Source organism: Callorhinus ursinus, unplaced genomic scaffold, assembly GCF_003265705.2.
Source record: "Callorhinus ursinus isolate GAN/ISIS: 27379988/994484 unplaced genomic scaffold, GSC_fseal_2.0 scaffold28, whole genome shotgun sequence".
In the NCBI taxonomy this organism is placed as follows: domain Eukaryota; kingdom Metazoa; phylum Chordata; class Mammalia; order Carnivora; family Otariidae; genus Callorhinus; species Callorhinus ursinus.
In genome coordinates, this window is record NW_027397090.1 from 1,892,365 (window position 1) to 1,900,142 (window position 7,778).

Consider the following 7,778-nt stretch of genomic DNA (forward strand, 5'->3'; position numbering starts at 1 on the left):
GGATTATTTGTTTTTTTGGTGTTGAGTTGTATAACTTCTTTATATATTTTGAATACTAACTCTATTGGATATGTCATTTGCAAATACCTTCTCCCATCCAGTAGGTGGTCTTTTAGCTTTATTGATTATTTCCTTTGCTGTGCAGAAGCTTTTTATTTTGATATAGTCCTAAGAGTTTGTTTTTGCTTTTGTTTCCCTTGCCTCAGGAGATATTTCTAGAAAGATGTTGCTATGGCCAATGTTAGAGAAATTGCTGCCTATGCTCTCTTCTAGGATTTTTAGTTTCCGGTCTCACATTTAGGTCCTTAATCTATTTTGGGTTTATTTTTGTCTATGATGTAAGGAAGTGGTGCAGTTTCATTCTTCTGCATGTAGCTGTCCAGTTTTCCCAACACCATTTGTTGAAGAGACTCTTCTTCCCATTGCATATTCTTTTCTCTTTTGTTGAAGATTAATAGACCATATAATTGTGGGTTTATTTCAGGGATTTCTATTCTGTTCTTTTGATGTATGTGTCTATTTTTATGCCAGTACCATACTTTTTTAATTACTATAGCTTTGTAATATAACTTGAAGTCTGGAATTGTGATATCTCCAGGTTTGTTTTTCTTTTTCAAGATTGCTTTGGCTATTCGGGGTCTTCTGTGGTTCTCTGCAAATCGGTAGGGGGGCATGCTTTATCGATTAGTAAGGAAGAACTCCCCCAAAGGGTGATATTTAAGCTAAAACCTAAAACATGAGCCACCTGGAAAAGGGAAAGGAGATATGGGGCTATTTCAGACAGAGGTAACAATAGGTGCAAAGGAGCCAGGCAGGAAAAACTTTGATGAAATAGAGAAACTGGGCCATATGAAGAAAAGCAAAATACATGAATGACTAAAGGGAGGGGGGAGCTTGAAAGGTAAAATGCTTTACTTCATCTTCTAAAAGTACTGAATTTGGCTCTGAGAAAAATGCAGGTATTACTTGAAGAAGCCAAAGAGTTGCTTGGATGGAAAGAAAATTGTTTCTAATCCTGTCTTTTTGTCACTTAGAAGGTTCCTAGAGGCTTGGTGTGATGATGCTCTCACAAACCTTAAGATCCACTGGTTGAATGTGACTTCAGGGATTTTCAGACATCTTGTATACCAAAACCCAAATAAGAGAAGCCTGCCCACTGCATTTTGCTTTATTCTTCGATGGTCATGGGATTTTTCTGGCACTCAAAAGAGTTACATACCCATTCATCTGTCAACTGAAATAGAAATATTACTCAAGAGAGTGTTCACAGGCACATGTTTAAATAAATGCAGGTAAGACAAGTGAAAAATGGCTCAGTCCTACATACCCTTGGCATTCTAGGAAGCATGTGTACATTTTAAAACTGATTGCTTTTCTAATTCTCTGTGTATCATAGACGGCTTTAAAAAGAATTTACTGATTTCCTTGATGAAGAGTTTAGCAAATGCAGAATTGAATCTTAATTTCTGAGTGCTTTGATTGCTTCTGATTGCCTTTTGTTTCTTTATGTATTTCAGTTTAATACCATACAAAGCTTTTGAATCATTAACGCTGGAAACATCAGCCCACCACTTCCTCACACAATAAGTAAATCATAGGCATCCAGGCTAGCCAGCGAATCTGACCTGGAAGTGTCTTTTCTAAGGTTCAGCTGGGAGATTTGTCTGTCTTCAGCCGCTTAAGTCATTTGTCATCTTAGTGGAAATTTTCAGGATGCCCTCACGGCTATAAATTTCCACCCTGGTACGGAAATTCATTGCCCCATCCACATCTGACCATTCTAGATATGGAAGAAGCTTTAAGTTATATTCACTTTCTGAAACAGCAAGGGAATCTTACAGTCCTCTTGTTGCAAACCTCTTCTCCTCCTCCTCCCCAACCCAGCGGAAGTAATAGTATAATGCAAAGGTCGCTTTAAAATAACATATACCGAAGGTTATGGTTAGCTCTTAGCTTAAGAATACAAACTTCAGGGCGCCTGGGTGGCTCAGTCATTAAGCGTCTGCCTTCTGCTCAGGTCATGGTCCCAGGGTCTGGGATCAAGTCCCACATCGGGCTCCCTGCTCCGCGGGAAGCCTGCTTCTGCCTCTCCCACTCCCCCTGCTTGTGTTCTCTGTCTCATTGTGTCTCTCTCTGTCAAATAAATAAAATCTTTAAAAAAAAAAAAAAAAGAATACAAACTTCAGAATTAGACCTGGATTCAAATCTAGAGTCCCCGTTTTTAGTTGTATGCCCTCAGGAAAGTTATTTACTCTCTCTGAGACTCAGATTCTTCATCTAAAGAATGGAAGAAATAATCTATCTCAAATCGCTGTTAGAAGAATCAAACAAGATAAAGAAAAAAGAATCAAACAAGATAATATACATAAAGCATAAGGCCTAGTTCTCGGCATACAATAAGAGCTCATGAAACTTATTAACTTACAGATAAGGAAACTCATCTATCTGTGAAATATCTAAGAGGCCACACACTTGTCCAACGTGTCATGGAATGACTGGTGCAGAACCATAGAGTTGAATGCTGTTGATTTTCACACCAGAGTTCATTCTGCTCTAAATGCTCAAATACTTTGGTTGTTTTTCAAGTGATAAGTGCAGAATGATTCCTCCTGCTTTCTTATTTTTCTGATCACTTACAGTTTTGGTTCTAGCTTGCTATCATGTGAACCTTAAGCTAACCAATATGCTCATCTGAAAAAATATGAGAACAGTGCAAAATAATTAGAAGGTGAAAAACCTAATTGGAAAAGAAATACTCTGAGAATATGGTACAAAATAGTTAGAAGAAATACATATGCAAAAAACTGTAGAATAATGGCTTTGCTTTGAATGATGATACTTTTTAATTTGCTAAAGGAATTCTTCCAGGAAAAAATGATTCCTGATGCAAAGTCCAATATATGGTCTTTGTATATGCATGTATGTTTATATTACCAAAAAAATGTTTTTAAGAACTTTTCTTCCCCCTAAATGTTTCAGCTAAACAAGAAGGGTTTGTAGAGGGGAAAGAGGAGAGAGACCTAGTGCTGTTTTTCCCCTGTGACAGGAGGGATTTTACCAAGAAATAGAAGATGGATACCACCTTGTTCCCACTGCCAAAAGGAGTTCTACTGAAGTCCAAAGCAGAAGAGGAAAGTGAATAAGTAATTCTTACTGATGATAGCTAGGACACTAAACTGGGAGTTGAGAAGGCGCTTTCCCCTCTTGTGCTAGTTCAACATTATTTCAGCCTTGTTTGCTTCGGCCTCCAGCCTCCTTCCCTTGGTATCACCAATCCACCCCTGACCTGGGAGGGCATAGCCCAGGACCTCTTGCAGCCTGTGGGCCCCAGTGAAACTTACTGGAAATGTGACAGCAGTAATTGTACTGCTGTGGTTCCTTGGATCATATTAAGTAAGATTCCTTTTATTCATATTTACATAAGCAAAATGTGCTAGTAACTACAAATAATGTAAGTAATATGAAATGTTAGGGTGAAAAAAACAAGTCCTCTTCACCCACAGCACTTGGTCTCTTGCTTTTTTCACTTGACCATGTGTCTTGGAACTTTCACGTAGTAAATATAAATCTACCTCATTTTTTTTTCAATCATCATATATTCTACAGTATAAATGCACAAAATTCATTTAACCATTCCCTAATTGAGGCAAATTTCTATGCTTTTCCAGTTTTTCTTTATTATAAATAAAGCTGCAATGACTGTGTTTATATTTGAACATTAATGTTTCAAAAGAATAGATTCTTAGAAATGGAATTCAGAATTCCAAGGATATGTTTATTTTAAATTTTAATAGATATTTGTAAGTTGCCATCAAAAAAGTTTGTATTAATGTATGCTATTACAAACTGTATGGAAATCACCCATTTCCACCTGATAATACTTGTGTCAATCTGTTCTTCACAACCTGATAGGTTATAAAGTGTGCCTCATTGCTTAATTTGCATTTCCTTTATTATTTTTGAGACTAAGCAACTCTTTAAATTTTATCATTCTTTTTGTGTGTGTGAACTATTTCTTTTAACCGGTTTTACATTTTATCCTTTTCAATAATTTTAGGAGATTTTAATAAATTTTGTATATTATATTTTGTTTTATATATTTTGCAAAGACTTTCAATGGGACCTTTTATTTTGGGGTCTTTTGTCATACAGATTAGTAAGACCTTTTTATTAATGGCTCCTGAAATTTATGTCTTTCTTAGGAAGGCCTTCATTACCATCTCCCCTAACATTATAAAAACTGATGTGCTAAAATTTACTGTAGTTCCTTCCTGATTTGGGTTTTTTTTTTAATTAGTGTTTAGAATTTAACCCATTTGGATTTTGTGTGTACGATGTGATAATGGCATCCAAATTAAATCTTTTTCTGGTTTTCCAACCCTCTCAATATAATTTTTGAATAGTCTGTCCTTTTTGTTCTGATTTGAAATGCATGATCTTTTGTTTTTGAATTTCCTTTTTCAATTCAGTTTGTTCATGTCTTTATTGTGAACCAATACAACATTATTTAACATAAACATGAAAAGTCAGGTCCTTCCTCTTTGTTTTTTTTCCCCCCAAATTTTATTGCTTGTTCTTGTGCATTTTCTCTTCCACATGAACTCTAAAATCAGCTTATCAAGTTCAGTAAATCTCCTGTTGGGATTTTTATTAGGATTGCATTGAATTTATGGATTAATTTGGAAAGGTGACATCTTTATAATACCGACTCTTTCATTCAGAAACATGTATAGCTTTCCATCCATCAGGTCTTCTTTTATATCTCCCATAAAATTTTATACTTTTCTTTATGTGGGCCTTGCATTGTTGGTTTATTCCTAGGGGACTGTTTTTAAAGCTTATGTTGCCACTGGGAATGGGCTCTTTAGATTTTGGTTTTCTGCAGTGAAAAGGATATGAAAATGAAAAGAAAGCAGGAACTGAAAGAACAGGAGAGGGAAGAAAAAGAAAAATTAGGAAGGGAAGATGAGATGATGAACAAGGAAGACAGAGGAGAAATTTAGTGAGGTTTTTTTTTTTTTTGAGTACCTATCACGTGACGTGTCCTATGAGGGAGGCGTTCGTGAGCACCATCTCACACACTCTTCCTGCCAGGTGTCTCATCTGAGAAAACTGAAGCTTAAAAAGGTCAGCAAGGAAGCCTGGAACAGGAAATGGAAAGGAAACAGTTTTGGAGTGAGATCTGGGAACCGCTCCCAGATTCTAATCTCACCAGCTGTGTGATTTTGCTCCAGTTACCTAATTACATTTCTCATTTGGAAAACTTGAGTAATATCTGCTCAGGTGATTGTGAGGATTAATTGGAATCATGGATCTGAAGTGTGTCTGCTCATTAGATGCTGCTCTCGGTGAATGCCAGTTCCCATCCATGAACCCATCCCTTCCTGCCCCCTGTCTTTCTGCCATGACAGGGAGTCCCAGAGTCTGCTCGAGATAGCAAGGAGCATTCAGGTTAATATGCAATGTAATTTTTATTCCCTGAGTCCATAACATTCAGGAACACATACCTAACATTCTTTTTTTTTTTTTTTTTAAGATTTTTATTTATTTGACAGAGAGAGAGAGACAGCGAGAAAGGGAACACAAGCAGGGGGAGTGGGAGAGGGAGAAGCAGGCTTCCCGTTGAGCAAGGAGCCCGATGCGGGGCTCGATTCCAGGACCCTGGGATCATGACCTGAGCCGAAGGCAGACGCTTAACGACTGAGCCACCCAGGCGCCCCCATACCTAACATTCTTAAGAAACATTGTAGGAGAAACAGTCGTTATATACTGTGATCTGAGTCTGAAAAAAATCACATAAACCTAAAAAAAAAAAAAAAACCTACCCATTTTTACAAAAGGAGGCATTGTTGAAATGTGAATCCATATTCAAGCCCAAATCCCCAGTGAGAAACACCCTCTATTTCTACCCGAACAATAGTTCCTTGTCCTGAGACAATGCTGTCTACATAGCCCTGGAAGGCATCAAATCCCCATGGTGATGGCAATGGTTTCTCCTAGGGACACTGGAAACAGTGTCTGGAGGAACCACAGCACCTGACCCAGGGCTTTGGCCATTGAAATGAGACTCGTTCCCAGCCTGAACAGTAGGAAAAACAGAACTGGCCCCTATGTCCTGGCTATGTCTTGTATTTGCTGTAGGGCTCTGATCCCCTAGAGAAGTTATCCTTATGAGATGTGAGTCTGAAGTCAAGAGAGGTGAATAAGGCATACTGAAATGTTCTCTTCTAGGCACCATGCATATTTGTTCCCAACACATTATTCTTACTCATCATGAAAATCTATGACCTGGCCTGGATGGAAATCCTCTGCTCTGAGCCTTATTTCCCTCATCTGAAAAATGGGGTTAATAACAAGGATCTCAAAGGATTGCTGTGATGATTAAATCATACAAATGTCAAATTATGCCCAGTGAAAATCCAAAGTATTCTTTCATCATATAGGAAACTGTATTCATAGCCGGTGAATGTTTTCAGTGGTTCTGTGTTTCACTATTCAAGGGGAAATGTGATTTCTGCAATAAAGCCAAATGTCATATGATTCTGGGACTAGTAAATAATGTGTGCAGTTAAGCTGAGCAACTGTATTTTTTTACTTTTTTTAAAGGAGTGATCTTTGTTAAATACTGAGACTGGTTTCCATTGTGACCTGTAAATTGACCTCGACTCATCAGATCTATATCCAAATTATATCCAGAAGCCAGTCACTTCTGACCACCTCCTAGGCTACTGCCTGTTCAAATCGAAGCCATTGTCATCTTTCTCCAGGATTATTGCAAGTAGTGTCTTCCTAAATGGTTTCCCTACTTCCTGACTATTTACCTAAAAATATTTTGAGCAATGACAGTATCATTGGAATAAATGTATCATCTCTTTAGAGGGATGTTTTGGCCATCACTTAGATATTCACTTAGTTAACAAATATTTATGGAGCTCCTACCATATGCCAGCATTTTCCCAGGCTCTGATGATACAGCAATGAACACAACATACATAGATCCCTGCCTCATACAGCATATATTCATTGGGTGCAATGACTAACAAATAAACAAGTATAACATACCCTATGTCAGAAGGTGATGGGCACTATGGAGAAAAATAGTGTGGAACAAGGGAGCGGAAAGGAGCACAGGAGTGGAAGTGGAAAGTGGGGTTTTTAAGTTTAAATGTGGGGGCTGGAAAAAGTCCTTCTGATGAGCTGACATTTGAGCAGAGACTGGAAGGAGAGGTGGGAGAGGGCCACATGGTTATGGAAAGGATAATGGAGAGAAGGGAGTGGAGAGGGTGTTCTAGGCACAGGAAACAGCAGGTCCAAAGGCAAAGCAAAGAGGCCAGACTGGCTTGGCTCAATGAATAGGAGAATAGAGAGGTGGTTACACATACGGTGGGAATGGGAAAGGGGTCACAATGATCACTTCAGGCCTTCGTGAGGATTCAGGTTCCTCCTCAAATGAGTTGGAAAGCCACAGGAGGATTGTGAGGGGAGAGGTGACCATGATCTGATTTACGTTTTTAAAGGATCGTTCTGGCTAACCACTTCTGTAGAGCAATGGTTCTCAAACTTGAATATGCATCAGTCACCTCCGAGGGCTTGTTACAACACAGTTGCCGCATCCATCCCAAATTTCTGATTGAGTAAGTCTGGTGTGATGCAGGAGAATTTGCATTTCTAGCAAGTTCCTAGGTGATGCTAATGCTGCTGGTCTGGGACCACACTGTGGGGACCACTGGTGAACAGAATAGCTTATAGGAGAGGGAATAGTTGAGGCAGGAGAGCCA

General features: G+C 38.5%; 1 long non-coding RNA gene across 2 annotated transcripts in view; it reads left to right on the forward strand.

Moving 5' to 3' along the window:
- LOC141370208 (uncharacterized) overlaps positions 1-6,885 on the forward strand; it is a 94,459-nt gene extending 87,574 nt beyond the window's left edge. Inside the window, exon 4 of one of the 2 annotated variants that reach the window (XR_012374075.1) lies at positions 6,607-6,885. This is a non-coding gene — a long non-coding RNA (uncharacterized lncRNA). Of the gene's footprint in view, positions 1-3,046; positions 3,485-6,606 lie in introns of those variants that run through there. The other variant, XR_012374074.1, reaches the window with a different exon arrangement.
- The last annotated feature ends 893 nt before the right edge of the window (positions 6,886-7,778 follow it).